General features: G+C 45.1%; 1 protein-coding gene and 1 long non-coding RNA gene across 4 annotated transcripts in view; one reads left to right on the forward strand and one right to left on the reverse strand.

The window, feature by feature from the left end:
- Positions 1-22,448, reverse strand: part of sugct (succinyl-CoA:glutarate-CoA transferase) — a 73,514-nt gene that overhangs the window by 12,994 nt on the left and 38,072 nt on the right. The gene's annotated exons all lie outside the window — the stretch shown is intronic.
- Positions 12,619-14,146, forward strand: LOC143420443 (uncharacterized). Its single transcript, XR_013100270.1, has 3 exons — positions 12,619-12,795; positions 12,964-13,175; positions 13,734-14,146. It is a non-coding gene; the product is annotated as an uncharacterized LOC143420443 (long non-coding RNA).

Here is a 22,448-nt window from a genome sequence, read left to right on the forward strand (position 1 = left end):
GTACAAGGTAGCCAACTTCTAAATGGCCACCATGGTCACCACCCATCTTGAGGAGTTTCCCCCTCACATATACTAATGTGCCACAAACAGGACTTTAGTATCACTAACCATTCCCATGTTATTACGGTGTATCCATAGAAATGGCCCACCCTGTAGATTAAAACTCAGAGTGTGAATCTGCAGAGTTTCTGTGTGAGGAGTGTTGGTGGAGGAAGGAAACCTGCAGAAACACGGTGCAGTCAGGGCGATGATGAGGTGAGGCCTCCTGTCCCTCCACCTGCATGTACAACGTGTAGAAATGTGGACACACTTCGACTGACGCATTAGGGGTTCAGCCGTGGAGAGATTAAAAAAAAGACTGAACCTGGGTGAAAGGTTAACCTTTAGCGCCCACACACCGTCTGCCTTTCTTTTTAAAGAGCACATCTCATTGATATTTCATTGTGATCAATTATGTGTACTTTCCAGTGCACCCTTAACGACCTTCATCACCTCTATGAACCGAGGCTGTTTCAGGGGCCTTGCATCCTTTCCATTAGATTTCCATGTTTCCATCAGGGTGCAGACCCTGATTTCTTCCATCGGCTTTTATTTTTTAAACTCATCTGTAATGCTGAATAAATTGGGTCTTTGTGTTTCACAGCAGAACATAGAAAACATGTAAAGTCTTTAAAATGAGAAACTGTACCATGTTAGGAAACACATGAGCTCATTTTGAGTTTGAATAAAGTTGGGACAGGAAGTAGCTGATCAGCTGTCAGCAGCTCGGTCACATGGGTCAAACTCAAAATCAGCTCATATCTGTTAAACATTTCACAGTTTCTACCTTTAATGTGTTTTTGTTGTACTGGGAATAAATATGGATTCATGTCGTCTATTTACAACTTGTCTAATAACCCTGACAGGCACTGTGCCTCGCCTCAGCCCACTGCAGAGCACATCCATCAGGTGTTACCTCGACCTGTCGCAGCAGGATGTCACACTGACACAGGCACGAAAATGGATCAGAGAAAATCCAGCGCGCAGCGGAAAGAAAGGAAAGTTTCTCAAATGAAAGTGAAAGTGAAGCTCTCGGCTGTCAGACTCTCTGTGTTGTCCCGACCTGCATTCGGGGCTCACTGACCTGGAAGTCCCGGCAGAGCAGGCAGACGAATCTTTTATCAGGGAGCTAAAAAAAGGAACAGGACAGACTGACGAACATCGGTGAATGTGGCAGAAAGTCTAAATGATTTCCCGTGGAAGAGGAAGAGGACGAGGAAGAATGTAAATGTGCTCTCAGGCCTGAGCCGTCACATCCGGAACACCAACCCTGATTTCACTGGGCTCAGCAAATCGCACCATTCATCCTTCATTTAAAATTTCACTTCATCCAAAAGAGAAATGAGAGTCTGTGTGTGTCTGTGTGGTGTTAGTGTGTGACGTCAGATCTGATCGGAGCCTGGGCTCTCAGATTTATTGGAGATGAATAGAAACTTCAGTAAGTGGGAGCAACGCGTAACCTACACTGCTACAACTACAGGTCACATCTATAGCAGTGTAGTTTACTGCTACAACTACAGGTCACATCTATAGCAGTGTAGTTTACTGCTACAACTACAGGTCACATCTATGCAGTGTAGTTTACTGCTATAACTACAGGTCACATCTATGCGGTGTAGTTTACTGCTATAACTACAGGTCACATCTATAGCAGTGTAGTTTACTGCTATAACTACAGGTCACATCTATAGCAGTGTAGTTTACTGCTACAACTACAGGTCACATCTATAGCAGTGTAGTTTACTGCTACAACTACAGGTCACATCTATAGCAGTGTAGTTTACTGCTACAACTACAGGTCACATCTATGCAGTGTAGGTTACTGCTACAACTACAGGTCACATCTATGCAGTGTAGGTTACTGCTATAACTACAGGTCACATCTATAGCATCTATCTATAGCCTAAACTCCGCTGCAGGTCCATATATCAAACGATCACTATGGCATTACTGAGAGTTGAAAAACTGTCTAAAGTCTTTCATCTTTAATAACATGATCAGCGTTCTGCTCTACCAGGTGTAACAATTGAGTTTAACATCCAGGCATCCATGAAAACGGAATTTATGACATTTAACGGAGTTAGAAGTTAGCAGGAAGTTAGCTTGCTAGCTTCTATCTAAATACAATATAGCATGTCCTGACTGCGGGGTTTTGGAAACAAATTAAAACGTACAGCTCTGTTATCACTTCCAACATAAATGAAGACAGAAAACTAAACAGCAGTGACGTTTGTAGGGTTACTGAAGTTTGGCTAGCTGCTATATAATGATGTGCTACGTGACCGCTAGCGACACAGCTATGTTAGCATAATATGAACAAGCTAACTTTTTTTCCACTCGATAAAAGTTAACATGAGTGTTTTCGGTGGTCAGGAACAAATGTAATCGCATGGCAGGATGCTGTAAAAGGACCAAACTTCAGCCAGGAGAACAACTGAGATAATGCAGCCACAATACGAGGTTAGTCATTCATATATTGCTGCATGGGCTGGGCTGTAGTTACATCCTAAGGTTTTAAAAACTGAGCTTAAATAAATGATTAGCGGTAATAAAAGCCGAGGGAGGTCAACAGTGATCACTGACTGTTTTAGGAGCTTTTTGAGATTAAATATAAGAAAATACATAACATTAAACATGTTAACAACACAAAAGCCATATTAAACGCAGACTACTTTAGGCCCGGAAGTAGGGCTGCTCGATTATGGCAAAAATGATAATCACGATTATTTTCACTGAAATTGAGATCAAGATTATTTGACGATATTTATTTAACCCTTTAAGACCTACTATAGAACCAAGTCCACCAGAGCTTATATTATTTTTTTTACATGCTGTAGTGCCATTTGTGGGAGCATTTCAAGTTGCTATACATCAATACAACTGTTATAGCCCATATTTTAATAATATGTATGCATTAAGTCCATAGTAATTACATAAATTGCAAAAAAGTGCAATAAACTACAAAAAAAATTGAAAATCGCTTTTGTTTTGTTTACATATATTTCTACTTGGAGAAATTTAAGAGGCTTATCCCTCAAAACTTTAAATACAATAAAGTTGCAAAAAATAGTTTACAACAACAGGAAATTTATTTTGAGTGTCTTCATAGTTTTATTTTGGAGATACAGCAATTTTTATATACTGCAGGAAAAACAAAAAACAATCCTATGATGCAAATTTGCAAAGAAAACAGCATGTGCATCATTTTACTGTGGGAAGTGTTACGAACAGCTGATCGGATCGGCAAAGCGTGTTTCTGGAATATTATGTTTTTGTTCCTGCAAGCGCTTTTTATGCAATTTTTGCAAAGCTATATGTGGAACGAAACCGTGACCGAGGACAAGCTGATGGCATCAGATGTAAGTACAACTCCTCCGGTTTCATATGCAAAACAAATTATTGCGCTAGCTTACACGGTTCCGGTTCTACAGGGATTTAAAAATAGTTACGCAAAACGGAGCGTGCTGCTCTGACCGGCTTTAAAGGGTTAACAATGACTTTAAAAAAATAATATAAAATAGTGTGCAACACCACTGAAGTTTTTTTTTTTAAACTCTCTTTTCAACCAACGGCAGTCACTCTCCAAATAACTTCTGCTTAGCTTTCCGAGCTTCCCTCGGGTCCTCTTAATCAGCGGTCTCCAACCTTTTTTGCGCCACGGACCGGTTTATGCCCGACAATATTTTCACGGAACGGCCTTTAAGGTGTCGCGGATAAATTAGGGAGGGGCTAATAATCGGCTCAGTCATTTTTAATGATCGTTGAAAGCCCAGATCGTAATCGTGATTAAAATTCGATTAATTGAGCAGCCCTACATGGAAGTAGGATTCGTCGCGTCATCACTGAACAACCGGATAACTACAGGTCACATCTATAGCAGTGTAGGTTACTGCTATAACTACAAGTCACATCTATAGCAGTGTAGGTTACTGCTATAACTACAGGTCACATCTATAGCGGTGTAGGTTACTGCTATAACTACAGGTCACATCTATAGCAGTGTAGGTTACTGCTATAACTACAGGTCACATCTATAGCAGTGTAGGTTACTGCTATAACTACAGGTCACATCTATAGCGGTGTAGGTTACTGCTATAACTACAGGTCACATCTATAGCGGTGTAGGTTACTGCTATAACTACAGGTCACATCTATAGCAGTGTAGGTTACTGCTATAACTACAGGTCACATCTATAGCGGTGTAGGTTACTGCTATAACTACAGGTCACATCTATAGCGGTGTAGGTTACTGCTATAACTACAAGTCACATCTATAGCAGTGTAGGTTACTGCTATAACTACAAGTCACATCTATAGCAGTGTAGGTTACTGCTATAACTACAGGTCACATCTATAGCAGTGTAGGTTACTGCTATAACTACAGGTCACATCTATAGCAGTGTAGGTTACTGCTATAACTACAAGTCACATCTATAGCAGTGTAGGTTACTGCTATAACTACAAGTCACATCTATAGCAGTGTAGGTTACTGCTATAACTACAAGTCACATCTATAGCGGTGTAGGTTACTGCTATAACTACAGGTCACATCTATAGCAGTGTAGGTTACTGCTATAACTACAAGTCACATCTATAGCAGTGTAGGTTACTGCTATAACTACAGGTCACATCTATAGCGGTGTAGGTTACTGTTATAACTACAAGTCACATCTATAGCAGTGTAGGTTACCGCTATAACTACAGGTCACATCTATAGCGGTGTAGGTTACCGCTATAACTACAAGTCACATCTATAGCAGTGTAGGTTACCGCTATAACTACAAGTCACATCTATAGCAGTGTAGGTTACCGCTATAACTACAGGTCACATCTATAGCGGTGTAGGTTACTGCTATAACTACAAGTCACATCTATAGCAGTGTAGGTTACTGCTATAACTACAAGTCACATCTATAGCAGTGTAGGTTACTGCTATAACTACAAGTCACATCTATAGCAGTGTAGGTTACTGCTATAACTACAAGTCACATCTATAGCAGTGTAGGTTACTGCTATAACTACAGGTCACATCTATAGCGGTGTAGGTTACTGCTATAACTACAAGTCACATCTATAGCAGTGTAGGTTACTGCTATAACTACAAGTCACATCTATAGCAGTGTAGGTTACTGCTATAACTACAGGTCACATCTATAGCGGTGTAGGTTACCGCTATAACTACAAGTCACATCTATAGCAGTGTAGGTTACCGCTATAACTACAAGTCACATCTATAGCAGTGTAGGTTACCGCTATAACTACAAGTCACATCTATAGCGGTGTAGGTTACCGCTATAACTACAAGTCACATCTATAGCAGTGTAGGTTACTGCTATAACTACAGGTCACATCTATAGCGGTGTAGGTTACTGCTATAACTACAGGCCACATCTATAGCGGTGTAGGTTACTGCTATAACTACAGGCCACATCTATAGCGGTGTAGGTTACTGCTATAACTACAAGTCACATCTATAGCAGTGTAGGTTACCGCTATAACTACAGGTCACATCTATAGCAGTGTAGGTTACCGCTATAACTACAGGTCACATCTATAGCGGTGTAGGTTACCGCTATAACTACAGGTCACATCTATAGCGGTGTAGGTTACCGCTATAACTACAGGTCACATCTATAGCGGTGTAGGTTACTGCTATAACTACAGGTCACATCTATAGCGGTGTAGGTTACTGCTATAACTACAAGTCACATCTATAGCAGTGTAGGTTACTGCTATAACTACAGGTCACATCTATAGCGGTGTAGGTTACTGCTATAACTACAAGTCACATCTATAGCGGTGTAGGTTACTGCTATAACTACAAGTCACATCTATAGCAGTGTAGGTTACTGCTATAACTACAGGTCACATCTATAGCGGTGTAGGTTACTGCTATAACTACAGGTCACATCTATAGCAGTGTAGGTTACTGCTATAACTACAGGTCACATCACACGGCCCACAAACACTGTTCAGCCCTGCTCTTTGCTCCATGTCCGTCTCTCTTCTTCTGCTGCTGTTTTTTGAATCACGAGGAAAAGAACGAACAGAACGACCTCAGCGGTGACACCTGTATAAATGTGTGCAGCGGCGTTGGCGGCACTGTGGTTGTACAGCCGCTTCCCTCGCTCTGCATGTCTGATGCAGACTTTTATGGTTTTGTGTCTCTGGCTGGAATCGAACCAGCGACTCATGTGTAACGCCACCACTGGAAACACTCCACACTCGGACTGAATGCGGAGGTGTGATTCAGGCATCAGTTAGTGATGTGGTGAAACCTGAGCAGAGGAGTCTGATGAGAAAAGACTTCTGCTGCTTCCAGGACGCTGCTCACGTCTTCTTTTTAAAAACGTGTTTGTATTCTTCTCATGGAGGTGAGAATGATCATTTCTAACACAACACCTCCGACTCCCGTGAAGTCTCTGACGCCTCCTTTGCTGTTTGACGTCTCCTCCTCCTCCCCAAACCAAAGATGGATGACATCTCAGCCTGGACTTGAGGCTATACTGCTGCATACATGGTTACTCATCTCCATACACGTATGTATGTGTTACACATAAACACTTTACTATGTCCCCGCAACATCAGATGTTCCTGCGTGATGGATCACGATGGCCTGCAGGCACTAACGTGTCAGCTTATTGGTATTTATTACAAAAAACAGATCCATACGTTAAATTAGATCAGAGCAGAGAAGCAGAATATTGCAGAGCGATGCACACACGGCTGCTTACATGATAACACTGTGCATGAAATATGAAGCTCCTCACGTCTGCCTCCCATCACATCCTCTCCGGCTCCATCTGTCCTCTTCAGCTCTTCATTAAATGTGGAATTTGTCATTTTTTTGGGAATGTGAGTGCAGGAAAACATTCTGAGTACACGTGGAGACGTTTCCACGGCAGCGGGCAGGCCGGCGTGGCGCGCCGTCACGTGTTTACGTGTTCTTTCACATTCAATGCTCGACTTTTGGTTCTGAGGTGAAAAACAAACCTGTTCCCACAACATGATCCAAACTCTTACTGACTTATTTTCCAAAACCCGGAGCCACATCTGAGCTCGCAGCTCCGGCGTCCTCATAACCTCGTCTCACGTACGAGATCCTGTTTGTCAAACATCTGCTCACGAGCTCGGCAGACGAGCGCGACGCGACGGAGATCTGATGCTTTTATATACTTTCATGTCTTTGTGGACACTTTGCAGATCAAACGCAGACAAAGACGTCAAAACAGAAGCAGCAACACGAGAACCAAAGTTCAGCCTCGACATCACATCTGCACCGATTTATAACACGTACTCAGCTGAACACGTTTCATACATGTGTGACCCTGCTGCTGCTCAGAGTACTCACTCAGCTACACGTGTGCTGCTGGAACACCGGAGTTTATTTAGAAAAGCAGACACAGGATATGTAAGTGACACAAGTGTGCAGAATCACACGTTAGAGCAGAGAGGAGGAGTCACCTGTTTGACTCTGAGGGCCTCAAACACGATTCACCTCAGAGAGGAAACACTGAACTTTGCTCAGACCTACAAAATAAAAGCACTCAGAGTTTAATGTGTCCGTCATTCCACTGCAGCCCCAAACACATGGACACAAGCAGCTCAACACAACACCGAATGATTACAGAGGAAGAAACCTCTGACCACACACACACACACACACACACAGTAATACACACACACACACACACACACACAGTAACACACACACAGACACACACACACACACACACACACACACACACACACACACACACACACGCACACACACAGACCCACACAGACACACACGCACACACACACAGACCCACACAGACACACACGCACACACACACACACACACACACGCGCACACACACAGACCCACACAGACACACACGCACACACACACACACACACACACACGCACACACACAGACCCACACAGACACACACGCACACACACACAGACCCACACAGACACACGCACACACACACACACACACACACACACACACACGCACACACACACAGACCCACACAGACACACACACAGACGCACACACACGCACACACACACGCACACACACACACGCACACACACGCACACACACACACACACACACACAGACACACAGACACACACACACACACACACACACACACAGACACACACAGACACACACACAGACACACACACACACACACACACACACTCCGGGGGGGGAAGTTTAATAAGAGCCAAACTCTGATCGATGGCTTTAATTTAAACATCAAACTGTGCAGGAAGTCGACCACTGCTAAACCAATTACACTGTGTGTGTGTGTGTGTGTGTGTGTGTGTGTGTGTGTGTGTGTGCTACTTCATATGTCTGTGTGTGTATTCCTGTGTGTTATAACACAGAGTGGTCTGGGGTCATGTTGCGTCTCCGTCCTTTTAATTATTTCCAATCTCTGAATTTTTTTTAAATTTATTTGTATTTTAAATGATACTTCTGGTTGCCGGGACGACCTGACCTGCAGGCCGACGTTCAGATCTTTGGGTCCACGATGGTTCAAAGCTGAGAGGCGAGCGCGACTACAAATACATCATATCTGGTTGTGCTGGTTGTGTGTCCACCTCAGAGGCGTCTCACGTGTGCGCAGGCGTTGTGTTCAAAGCAGTAAGTTACTTACTCACCAGAGAAAGTAATTAGTTACACTACTCATTACATTACATTCTCGTTACTGCGTAAATCACCTGAAACTCAGAGTCTCATAGTTACACATGAAGCTGAGTCTACAGCCCCACACACCAACACAAACCCCTATAACGAGGACACACACACACGATAGTTTAGTTTGTATGGACGAGCGCGCTGAGAGTAACGACATAACTGTAACTGTAACACAGATCTGACCTCAAACCCTCAGATCTGGATCCCTTTAGCTGATTCCCATCGTTTACTAATCCGATGAGTTTCTGCTCGTTTGGTCCTGATGTGTCAGAAATGAGTGTTTCTAAATTTCAGATATGAAAGAGTGACTGTGTGAAGCTGTCTCCGGGTTTGGAGGATTGTTCTCCAGGATGGATCCAGTTTCACGGTCGGGGTGTTGGAATCAGATGTTCAGCAGCCGCTTCCTGTTGTGTCTCTTTTCATTATGTCTCAAAACCACAACATCGTCACACACAGCAGAGAAACAACGATGCGTGACAGCACCGCGCAGTCCTCACAGTCGCTGTGTACTCGCCGCTCTCACAAACACGTGATCACCACTCGTTTCTGCTGTTGTTGCTTGTGAAATAATCAAAACACAAACAAACTGAAGAAATCAGGAGGAAGGCGACGCTGTGTTTGTGGGTCTGTTAGCAGGTTTGTACAGGACAGCCCGCCATGCTGTGTGTGCGCGCCTGCATACTAACGCAACTGCATGATTGCATGCATGTGTGTGTGTAATTCGATCTGCTTGTTATGCAGCATCTCATTACATCCATATGGTCGTCCCCCACTCCCAGTTTTATTTCCATGTTTTCAAATATGGACAATAAAGCAGGAGCAGACAAATCGCTGCCCTTAAACTGGAAAATAAGGCAGCAACTGTTCTGTCATCTACCCGAGAGCCGCTGTGGACACGCAGCAACACGGGAGACTGTAAACTCAAACAAATATGAAGTACATGTTTATACACATACAGTATACGCTTTAAATATAGAACATGTAGTTACTGTGTGATTAAAACTCAGTGGATTTACATTAAAACATCCATGATTATGTGAAATAGAAATATTATAAATGTGTAATCTTACATATTTGGGCTGACCTGTGAGCCGTTTCCTTTGTGTCTTACAGAATGATTCTTAGACTCCGCCCACTTTTGGACAGGCACAGAGTGACAGTTTGCGTCACGTCCACAGTGTCACAGTTGTGAATCACTGGTGAATCTGATGTCAGTCGCTCCAGTGTTGATCTCAACAACTGTGCGGTGACATCACCAGATGTTTGGCAGCAGCCTTTTTTCTTTTGCCTCCATGGCGTGAGAGGTCTGCGCCTGGACTCGTGTTTTTATTGGTCAGTGATTTGTTCTGGAGAGGTTTGAACCTGGTGTTGTTTGGAGCTTGTTCTAGAGTGTTTTGGACACAGTGGAACTGGATTTGGTCACTACATTAACCTCCTAAGACCCGAACTCTTCCACGGCATGCATTTTTAATTTCTCTTTGATATTTGGACATATTGGGACCTGATGAATGTAAAAACAAACAATTAACAGCTTTTTTTTTTTTACCTAATTCTTGTTTCTAAGAAAAATGAGAGCCACAAATGAGGATATTCGTTTAAAATTTGATAGAACAGCAGCAGTAAGTGGACATCAGACCCTTGTAGAGCACAATTGAGTATTTTGGTCTAAATAACCCAAAATGTGATGTCCACATATGTGGACGCAGGTCCTTGGAGGTTAAAGCACGTGTGTAACATTTCCCACAATTCAACCTAAAGTTAGATGGTTTCAGGCTGTGATCCACACCGGTGGGGTGGGGCTTTCTCTGGATTGAGTTTTGGCGTTGTCTTGGAAACCACAGCCCGTCTCTTTGTGTAATCCAGAGTGTCTCAGTGGTATCAGATCAGGGCTGAATCTGGTTTTGGACCAGTTTGAGTCTGGGTGTCTGGGTCCTTTGTGCATGTGGTACAGTCTCTTCTGTTTTTACATGTTTAACACTCAGCGTGGACTTGGTGTTGACCTGGGTTTGAATAACATTGGAGAAGGTTCCAGCTGTGCAGAAGATAAAGTCCGCCAGCATCTTCTTTTTCTTTCCACTCAGTGATGTTTACATCAGAAGTCTGATTCTAGACCTGTTTTAAAGTAATTAGGAAAACTTTCAGGCCAACCTTCGACCTGGCATTGGAAACTTTTTGTACTGGTTTGGGTTACTGGTTGGTTTATTATTTGTTTGAACCTTTTTAGAGCATCTCTAAGAACCCTTCAGAGCTACTTGGATTTGGGCTGTCTTAGTGCTGTTGTCAGGAGGTTTTGAACTCTGGTTTTGGTCCAGTCATAGAAACAAGTTTATTGGTTTTGGACAGAGTATGAGTCTGGTTTTGGAACATTTTGGAGATGGCATTAGACTTGGCATTGGACTAGTGGAAAATTTTTGGATTAAGGGTTCACTTGGGAGCATTTGGAAAAACTTGCTGCAGTTCTCATGATTTTAGACGTTGTTAGTTTTTGGACAGGACAGAGCAGCTTTCAATCAGACTGTGGGGACTTTTAAAGGTGAGCTTACTCTAGGTTTAATCATCTGTTTAAATGTTTTCATGGAAGACTTTACTGAAAACATAGAACACACTGATCACTTGCTGTGTGGATTTCTTTGAGTTTGGTGTGGGTTTGGGGCTCAGGCTTGGTGCTGGGGTCCAGGTTAGATCCAGGTTAGATCCTGGGGACTGGGAATGATTAGGACTGACGGTCCTCACAAAGACAGAAGCATAAATGTGTGTTTTGCCGGCGGCAACAGAAAAGAGAGCGAGAGTCTGTAGGCAGTTAGTGAGCTGATCAAAGACACACGGGTCACAGCTTTGCGGGTTTCAGCCACGTGCCTCCTCTTCCTCCTCACTTCCTGTTCTCCTTATTGCCTCCACTTCCTTTCTCTTCAGTCTCCTGGTTCTTTCTCCAGCTCTCTCAGTCATGCACTTCCTTCTGCTTCTGATCCTCGGCTCTGACTGAACAGCTACTTTCACCTCAGTATCCGCACAGACATTTCTCTGCTGAACATCTGGAGGAAGATTTAGATGTGGACTGGTGACTATGATGCTGATGGAGGCAGGAGCAGGAGCGTGAGCGGGCTGTCAAACAGTCGGAGTTCAGTGGATAAAACCTGTCAGAGTAAATGACAGCAGAGATGATGTCTCTATACGTCCCTCCATCGGCTCAGACGATAGCTTCTTCAACCACTTTTCTCTGCCAGCTCTTTCAACGCCCCCTCTATCTCCCCACCACTTGTTACTCTCTATGCCCCCACCCCCTCCTCCACCTCTGCCAGCCTTTGAAGCTTGCTGTGGCAGTCCAATGATTTGACTAACCAGCACCCATGAGAGCCGCCCGGGCCTGCTGTTACGTCACGTCACTGCAACATCAAGGAGAGTGTGTGCAGAGCAGGGTGGATGCAGCTGTGTGCGTGTGTGGAGATCTGAGTTTGCGTGAACCCGCTGCTCTCGGTTTGACCTCCACAATCAAAGAACGTCGTCGCCTCTTCATTCCTGTGAAGTGTCAGAGATGATTTCCCTGCTCTGCCGCGTTCGGGCCGTACGAGCGCTCGGCAGGGTTTTTAGAAGCGTTACGTAAAGCTGCGGCGCGGACGGTAAAGGTCCCCCGTGATCCGTGTTTTCATGATTTCAGCTCAGGGCATGAATAATGCTCTTCATCATGTTGGGTAAATGAGTGTTTCAGTGGGAGAAATATTTATTTCTAACTCCGAGGAGCAGAGCAGCAACAGGAAACCCCCAAACACGTCACAGAGTAAGACTTCATGAATCCGTCTTCACAGAGCCGTGAGAGTCCTCAGAGATGGACACGCCTGCTCCTTCAGTGACTTCATCGCTTCTGTTTTCTTCTTCAGGATAGTCCTGGTCAGCAGACGCGTGGTCCCAACACGTCCTCCTTCTTTCTGTTCCTGATGCTTGGACTGGAAAACAGTAGCTCAGCTCTGCCTCGAACCAACGAGGAAATCAACCAGAGACGACCTCACAATCAATTCAAGCTCATTGCTGCCTAAATATTACCGTCCCTGTTTGGTCTCCAGTAAGGACTTATTCTAAAGTTTTCATTATTTTGAACCTTTTGAACTTTGCATGGTTTTGTATCTCACCCTTGGTATAACAGCGTATGTGACTGTGGTTTAGGAACGTCTGTCACTCAGAGGACGACATGAGCACTGATGTGTTGTTAATATTTCCTGTTATTCATCAGTCCCACAGTTATGTCTCAGCTCTGGTAACAACTAAACAGCCCAGCAATTAGATCTGGGTGGAAACAGGCCACGAGGAAGACCAGAAAAGTGCTGGATGGACCGAATGCTGCGAATATTACACCAGAAGACGCCTTGGATAGGAAGAAGTGGAGGAAGGCATGCAAAATAGCGAACCCTGCATTGCGGGATATACACCACTAGGAAGAAGAAGGTAATAACTAAACTCGATGTGACGGTTGAATTCGGTAGTAGTATGACTCATTTACAGACCATTTCTTTCCTGGTAGAAAAGTTTACTTTGAAATTTTAGATTTGTTCTGTCGTCGCTGAAACTCCTCTGATCTTGTTTTAGAGTGTTGCACAAAATCGGAGTTGGTTCAAAGACACGGTCTTGAACTTTTTGCCTTTGTGGTCCTGAGATTGGTTTATTTAACACACGGTGAATCACACAGTGCCGTCTACCCGTCAGCCCTGATATCACTCCGCCGTCACCGAAGGCTTTTAACTGAGATTTAAACTAGATGACTTCTGATCGCTGCTCATAACTAATAAACGGGAACTCGTGAGTTTCAAACACAGAGCGATCTTCTGCAGAGATTCTGTCTCTGAATTCGAGTCATAAATAATGAAGTCTATATTTAGGTTTTACGCAGCATCCCAGAGCCTGTGGCTGTTCAGACTGTTGCTGCATCTAAACAACATTCATTCCTTTCCTGGTTTTGTATTCAGGAGGACATCCTGTTTGTAATTTGGGCTCTTTGTTTCTCAGCAGTCTCACCACAAGCTGGTTGTAAAATGGACCCACCTGTGGATTTGCATGGTGGGCGGCGAGCAGAGACGATTCACAACAAGCCAAAGGAAGGCATGCATGCAGTTCCTGCGCACGGCTGTGGACTGAGGCTACGCTCACATTTGCACTGAATTTTCCACAGAATTAATTTATCCTGCGAACAGGACAGCCTAAGGTTTCCTCACAGCGCAGCTGAGCCGCCGAGAGACCTGACGAACCAGAAGATGAAGAATATTCTGCATTTATAGAAAATGTGATTATTTTCATTGTAAACCATGCAATGACACTTTCTGACCTCTGTATTTATTTCAGATTTTGATTTTGTGGGTTTTAGTGCAGATTTACTGCACAAGAGTTTTAAAAAAAATCCATAGTTATTGTTATGATATTGATGAAACAGTGCTGAAGAAAGTTTAAAGAAGACCAGTCTTTTAAAAACGCAGACTGGTTCTTTAACACCCTGCCTGATTTAAATCCCTTCACATATTCTTTATTTCATTAACCAGAGCAATGCACTGATGACTCGGTGCTCGCGATGCCAGTTTGTCCCCTCAAGGCTCTGTTCATGCAGGTAAAGACCCGGCAGTATCAGAGAGAAATCCCCAACCAGAACTGATGCTGTACCTAAACCTCGAGACCCGGACCTCATCAAACATCCTCATTAATGCTCAAGTTTGTCCAATAAGTGCTTTATAAATAAAGGTGGTATGGTATGGTATGGTATGGTAATAAAGTTGGAATTCCCATCATATTTTCCCAGATAAAACTCAGCCCAAAGAAGTCCCTCCTGGACTTAACTGAGCAAACGGGCAAAAGCCTTTTGTTGGGTTAGAGGCTGGAGGTCGGGGTGTTATGTGCCCAGATATCAGGTTTGCTGATTGATGAGGTTTTTCCGTGGATTTCTTTCTTCCCTGATGGAACGGGCATGTTCCAAGACATTGGTGGCAGCAGTCACCGGGATCAAACTGTGATAGGAGGATCCCATCAACACAACATCTGAGCAAAAACTGAACGGACCCACGGACGCCGATACATGTGACACTGCAATGATATGATGCCACAGTGAATACGCAGCAGCATCAAACCTGAAGGTGAATCATATGGAGCAGAACGAGTCTGCAAGGTCAAAGGTCACCGTGTTAAACCAGGTAAATGTTGCTGTATTCACAGAGCCAGTGTTTGCTTATTGGTGTCAAAGCCAGGAAAGTCTTTCAGCCTTTAAATGTCCACCCAGCAAAGACGCCGAAGGATCACCGACGTCAGGAGAGCATTCATCATCACATCTTTACCCACTGACAGGCCGCCAGCAGCTGACAGAAGGACGCAGAGCGAGTGCAGACGAGAGGTAAAGAGAGTCCGAGGAAAACGCAGGAATAGATTCCTCCTGAACAAAAAGCTCTTTCTGTGTGAGTGTGTTTAGCTGCATGAAGTGGAAACTGTGGCATGAGGAATGTGTGTGTTTTGGACAGAGTCGCCCATATGGAGGAAAACTGTGGGGAAAGTAGATTAACTGTGTGTTACTGTGTGTTACTGTGTGTTACTGTGCGTTACTGTGTGTTACTGTGTGTTACTGTGCGTGTGCAGCAGCTGTGTTCCAGGTGTGCAGCAGGACGGTGCGCTCCGTCAGCAGGGAGCTGTTCAGCTGACAGTGGGAACTCCCACCGTTAAAACGCCAAATATGATTTCATGGAAGCGAATCCCAAACGCCGCGGCTCGGGCAGAAGGTGACACCGACAGTTTCAACATGGCTGCCAGGACGAGACCCGAGGAGTGACGGAGATAAATGATCCTCGGGCCTCATCGGGGATCAGCTGACATCATTCTTTCCCTCGGAGCACTCGCCGTCAGCAGGTAGAGCGAGTGGATCTGTGCGAGGTCTCCACTGGATATAGTGTTCTTACTTTTTATAATCCAGATGTTTGGAGACACATTTCCATGTTATGGGAACACTTGAGTCCACCCAGGCCCTCAGGTTATATTTGGTCTAAGGAAACGACTCCTCGGTGCTTCAAGTTCCCACAGACGTGTGCAAGTGGAAGCCAAAGGGTGGATTCAACAACCTCATGTACAGAAGAAGCACCTGAAATCCTTCACCTGCTCAGAGCCACCAGCAGGTCAGCCACGCTGGTCTGCGTTCATCACATCACAGCTTTATTGCTTTTACTGACACCAGTCTGCAGGAACGACACCGCCCACCTCACAGCCTCAGGTCTGCTTTCCTCTCAGCGAGCTCGGGCTCACCTGAACCTGCAGCAGGTGTGCCGAGCTCCTGGAGCTCCTGGAGCTCCAGGAGCTCGTGGAGCTCGCGGAGCTGAGCTTCGTCCACAGGATGACAGGCAACGCCACATTAGAGGATCTCCTCCCACAGCATCCGTGTGTTTGACATCAAACGCATGTTGTAAAAACATCAGAGTCAGACTGCACAAAGAAGAGAGCGCCAGCAGCTCTGATCATAAACGATACGGAGATGAGACGCTACTGAGCACGTGCAGTCAGTATTCTAAAACACTAGAGTCAACAAACCGAGACAGCGTGCTGCAGTCTTCCTGCACTTTATGCATCACTTATGAACATGTTTATGGGAGAATACACGTTTGTAGGATGTGTATGCCTGCTGAGCACTGATCCAGGATCTGTTCACAGAGGTCAGAGGTCAAACTTATTTTTATGGAGACTTGACAAACCTGCTGTCAGAATCCCATCAGGATGAAGGACAGTAGCAGCGTTTGACATCATATCTATGTTCCTTTGGGCCAAAACTTTAGGGATGCTAACAGGTGGCTTTAAGTGAGACGGGCGACACACAGTGGGCGGGTCCTGAGATAAACTTGACTACCAATGAGAGCACAGGACACAGCTGACTGACACATGAACTGGTCGTAAAGGCGTTACCTAGGTAATGAGCGAGGCATCAGCTTCAAAGCGACGAGCGAATAGCAGACGCACTGCTCACATATCTGCACTCATGAAACGTTATGTCCCACGTGCTCAACACGGGCTGCGCGTCACGGCTAATTCTTCTTCACGCGTGACCGATAAAAACTCACGCAGGAACTCAAACTGTGTCCACGCTGGCTGGAGACACATACGTGAACGGATGAGCGAGTTTCTCTGGATCACACTCAGCTTCAGTCAGCAGTAAAAATTCCTTTCAACGCACCGAGCACTCAAACGCACCACAGACCAACGCTGTAACCATATCTGCAGGCGAGCTGGAAAACAGCTCTGCAGAAACGACACACACACACACACACACACACACACACACACACACACACACACACACACACACACACACACACACACAGGTAAATTATAGAAGAGGAAGAGAGGAGGGAACAAGGAAAGCAAACTGCAAAGCCTATAAAGGATGCACGAGCCTTAGAGTTCCACCGGTTCAGCTTCAGGTTTATTTTACCTGAAAAATGAAACCAATGCTTAAACTCCTGAAACTGCAGTTCCTCTGACGTCCAGCAGAGGCAGCAGTGAGTCAGTCCCACACACTCAAACTGTTGCAGTGATCACGCTGCGTCCACACTGGTATGTTTGAAAACACAGACTTTTCTATGCGTTTGCACCTTTTCTCCACATGTAAACAGTGTTTTCAATCACTGAAAACTGAGATTTTTAAAAACTCAGTTTTTGCGTTTACGTGTGGACGAGGAACACAGAGATTTAGTCACACAACGTCAAAATACTGTCTTTGTTATTAACATTTGAAATGTTGAAGGCACCTGAATAGTAACAAAATTATCTGCCTTTCCAGGACAACACAAACTTTTCAGAAGTCCTGAAGGTTTAGTGAGGGTACAAAACCCTGTTTAGTCTTTCCCTCCCGGCTTCTAGACATCTGATTGGCCAACATTTTGTTTTTAGTGTTTACATGTGGACGGAGATATTTTCTCAAAACTGCACGTGTGGACAGGATTAAAAAAAAACGAAAACAGAAAATCTCAGTTTTCAAAAATACCCGTGTACATGTGGACGTAGCCTACAACTCACCTGTTTAAAGTATGCATTATTGGGGGCGTGGCCTCGCTGACTGACAGGTAGCTGTAGCTGCTAGCTGTCTGCTATCTTCACCTCAGCTAACTGGAGTCCCTGACCAGTGTCTGAGCTTACAGTCCATTAAGTGATTACCAAATTTATATAACCTCAAATATTTTAATATTCTGCTAAAAATGTCCTTGAAAGTTTAAACTATAGTTTTATATTTTTAACACACACATCATTACACTGCCAGGTGTACGTAACGTCTGAGCTAAAAAGTGTCCGTAGCCACGAATTCTTTGTACTCTCACGTGCAAAGGTCTGCGCGGGCTAGCAGCTCGCTGTGAACAGGAAGTAAACTCTCCAAACATCCAAAACCTTCTTTGTCTATTTACTTTTGTTATTCCCGCCCCAAACACTCCCGGCCAATCAGCGCACATTCTCAGGTGGTTTGGAGTGTTTGCTTTGGTTTACTTTTTTCTCTGTTTACAAACTCAGAGTGAACAAGCTAGGCGTGAAAACACCCTTAGCATAGCTCCTCGTGTATTCCAGGCTTGTCTGAACATGTCAGAGGACAAACGATGGAAACACGTGAACCCTCGTTGGACAGCTGGGACAGGCTGTCGAGGACATGGATGGATGATCAGCTGATTTATTCTGAACACCAGCCAACAGGCTCGTCTCTCTGCTGTGATGTCAGACTTCTCGCCTCCAGCCGAGCTCCAGCTGGGACTGAGCTCCTCCTTCACTGTTCACTCCTGAGTTTATCACTGTCATTACTGATGTTGTTACCGTGTCCATGGCTAATGCTGCGCCCTCTCTTTGATAACGGTTGCCTGTTCTCGTGTTTCTAGGTAAAGGTGAGCGTCCGTAATGATACGCCTGTGACCTCTGAGTATTTGAACAGAGTGAATATGTTAGTGACTCGGCCCTGATCACGTGGGGATCGCGGCTCTGATAATGACTGCTGGAATCAAATGTTGCCGTTTGCTAAACGAGCGACAGCTGCGACTTCAAATTGAACTCTTTTGTCCATCGCGGTGCATTTTGGTATTTTAGCTCATTAGCTACCGCTGCTCCTGAAACGCTCCAAAAATAACATGAAATACCAGCGGCGGCCACATTCTTCCCTCTGTCTTCCTCCCTGCTTTTGTTTGAAACTCCGTCCACTGCTGATGATTATCCGTCTGTTTATCTGTCGTTCTCTCCGAGTGTCACTGTTTAATTGGACACCCCTCCTCCTCCTCCGTCCCCATGGGAAAGTATGCAGACACATTTTGATTTGATTATGGCTCACAAACCAAACTATGTTCCGCTGCATTCCTGCTCCGGCAAACAGATGATGTGTAGAGCAAGGCTGCGAGCGAGCCAGGTGGGGGTTTGATTTCCTCTGGAGTCACTCCTGATGTAAAACCTCCACCTTTATGCCTCACTGTGGGCGTCGCAGATCGTCTCTCTGCAGGTCCGAGTCACCTGACCACATCGTCACATTTACCTCTTTTCTTAAAACTCCCTCTCTTCCTGTCCTTCTATAACTGCAGACGTGGCTCACAGACACCCTCTACAGGCAGTCCTGTGTAACTGCACCACACTGCAACAGTGCAGCTCCTGTCCTGCCACGGTCCACGTCAATCTAAAGACCTAACTCAGGATCCACAGGGGAGGCTGGGTGGAGGTCGGGGGTCACCAGGGGGACTGCCAGGACATGGCCTATGAAACATGTGACGATTCCACTCACCTTTCATCCTCCCAGCCTCTGAAAGCAGAGTTACGGGAAGTTTGCTGCAACGTTAGCATTTTTAATTCAAATGATAAAATACAATGTTTTTGTCTTGAAGAAGCTTTAAAGAATAATTTTAGCTGTTTATCGGCTTCATTCACTGAAGTGAAGCAGCTCGTCTTCATCTGAATCCTGTGTACTTACACTCAGAGAGCACGTTAGCATAAAAACATCAGACAGCGGTCACTCAGACACATCATCAGCATACATGATGATGCTAAGCTAACTCAAGCTAACAGCACGTCAGATTATCGATGCTGTGATTGTGGAAAGATGAAATGTTTTTGTCTGGATGTAGCTTATATAACTATTGTTGATTCTATTCATTTGCTTTTACTCATTGAGCCTCTTGAGCGCCCCCTGCTGTACCTCTGCTGAACTGCAGGGAGTTTCTGTGGGGTTAAAATGAAGTGGAAGGACTTCCTGAGAAGCCAACTGAGCGTTACGATGGTGGACATGTTAACAAAGTGTTCTTACAGACAGGATGGGGCTCGAGTCTGAAATTCAAAAGTCAAACTTGCTGTGTAATAATTTGTGAGCTGGAACAGGAAGTGACAGCACCATGACCACCATCATTTCCAATCACACTGACCGCTCAGTGACTCTCAGACCCTCGTCAGGTTTGTCACGCCGAGCGCCGCATCGCTCGCCTTCATGTGGTTTCTTAAACGAGTTCCCATCATGCATCAGAACAATGGCTTCCAAATGCTTGGATTTGGACCGTGAGAGGTCGGAGAGGAAGCCAGCGCCTGGCTGCTTTGTCTCTGTGTGTTTACACTTTATCTGTTGACATTCATCAGAAAATCGTCCAATGGGAGCAGGCGAGAGCGGCAGCGCCTCGCTCTCATGTGGCGGAGAAACAGAAAGAAAGGAGAGAAATGAAGAGATGTTTAAAGGAAGCAGAAACGAAAACTCAAAGCAGAAAAAGAGGAGAAACAACGAGAGAGAAAAGAGTCTGAGCGGACCGCTGGGGAGAGAGAGAGAAGCAGAGAGGCAGGTGAGGGGGAGAAAACAGGAAGACGCTCCCGGTCTCCGATCACAAATAAAACGAGAACCACGAGAGTGAGCGAGCGAGCCTCTTCATATCTGTGTGACTCATCGTCTGCGTCCTCGATCGACCTCACAGCAACTCTGGGAACACAGCACCAACATCTGCTGCACACACACAGTAACACAATATAACACACACACATCGCTGTGCGGCTGAAACACCTGCACTCGACCAATAACATCACACGGCTCACGCCGTCTGCAGCAGGTGGACATAGTTACAGTTATACTGAGAGGTGTGTGTCTGTGTGTGTCTGTGTGTGTGTGTCAGTCCTGGTTTGTGACACTTTGAAAAACTCAGAAAACACAAAATCATCAGAAACTGTCACAAAGCTCTACAAACACCTGCACAGGTGCTGCTTTTAAACAAGTCACGTAGTGCTGGAGCAAACACACCGTCTTACATTCACACACACACACACGCCATGCAATACCATACAGCTCTGATCAATACTATCAATAGCATCGTTCCAGCTTGTGATCAGCACCTTTGACGAGCCAATCAGAGGCTGCAACACACTGAGCCTCGTTAGCTCGTTAGCTCAGGATCAGCGGGGACAGTGAGTCCGTGCTCTCAGCTCTGCTTGATAAACATCACGGCACATATTCGTCATCTTTGTCATTGTTATGTTTTATTTTTAGTGAAACTTTGAGTGTTTTTGTGGTTTTATAAAGTTTAAACTGAGTGTTTCTGATTTATCAGACAGGCGGAGGGCAGAGGTCTGTGTGCTGGGCGGAGGAACAGGACGGAGTTCTGCTTGTTTTTGGTTATCAGAGGAAAACGATCAGAGCTCTGCAGGTTCAGGTTGTGTGAAATGATATTTCTTCTTCCTGATTAATAAGTCTCAGCTCAGTGAAAATAAGTGAACGCCCTCTGCTGCTCTGTCTGCACAAACTCATCTCCTCTCTTTGAGTAGCTTCCTCTTTTCTTCTGGGGTCATCAAATATTTTCCACTGTGCTGATAATCAGCTCAGGTCAGGTGTGCAGCAGCACCATCAGCAGCACCATCAGAGGACTGCAGTGACCTCAGAGCAGGGAGGTCACACATCTCTCTACACCGGGTTTATTCCTGAGATATCTGTTAATGATTTATTCAAGAAGACGTAATGAAATCTGTAAGAGGCACTGAAGCACAGGGAAGTCTCATCATACCTCATGTTTATATATAATAATAACTTATATATAATAGTCTGTTTCCACGAACCGCTCTTAGTTTTAGAAAAACCGAACAGACTGAAAAAGGCTGTGAACTCATGCAGTAGTAAATCCAGTTAACATTTGACATCATGTCACATTTCTGGGGTGTTGCTCTGGTCAGGTAAGCAGCAGAGGGCGTTCACCAGGTTCAGCTGTTCAGCTGCAGAGGTTGCACAGGTAGTCCAACTCCTCCAGGACGTGCCACTGTCAGAGGGTTTGCTGAGTCTGCCAGCACAGTCTCAGGAGCATGGAGCAGATTCCAGGACAGGCAGTTAATCTAGGAGAGCTGGAGAGGGCCGTAGGAGGCCTTGAACCATTAGCAGGACCAGTACCTCCTGTGTGGTCAGAGACATTCACACCAGCAGCCACTGGTGTGAATGTCTGACCACACACAATCAGAAACAGACTGAGAGTGGCCTGAGAGCCAGACATCCTGTAGTGGGCTCTGTGCTCACTGCACCGTGGAGCCTGACTAGATTTGCCATAGAATACCAGATCTGGTGGGTCCACCACTGGTGCTTTCCACAGATGGGAGCAGGTTCACCCTGACCACATGTTAAAGACATGAAAGGGCGTGGAGACGCCATGGAGAACCTCATGCTGCATGTAACATCATTTCAGCATCACCTGTTTGGTTGTCAGTGATGCTCTAGGATGCACAGACCTCCAGAGGCTC

The sequence above is a fragment of the Maylandia zebra genome, linkage group LG9 (genome assembly GCF_041146795.1).
Source record: "Maylandia zebra isolate NMK-2024a linkage group LG9, Mzebra_GT3a, whole genome shotgun sequence".
Lineage (NCBI taxonomy): Eukaryota > Metazoa > Chordata > Actinopteri > Cichliformes > Cichlidae > Maylandia > Maylandia zebra.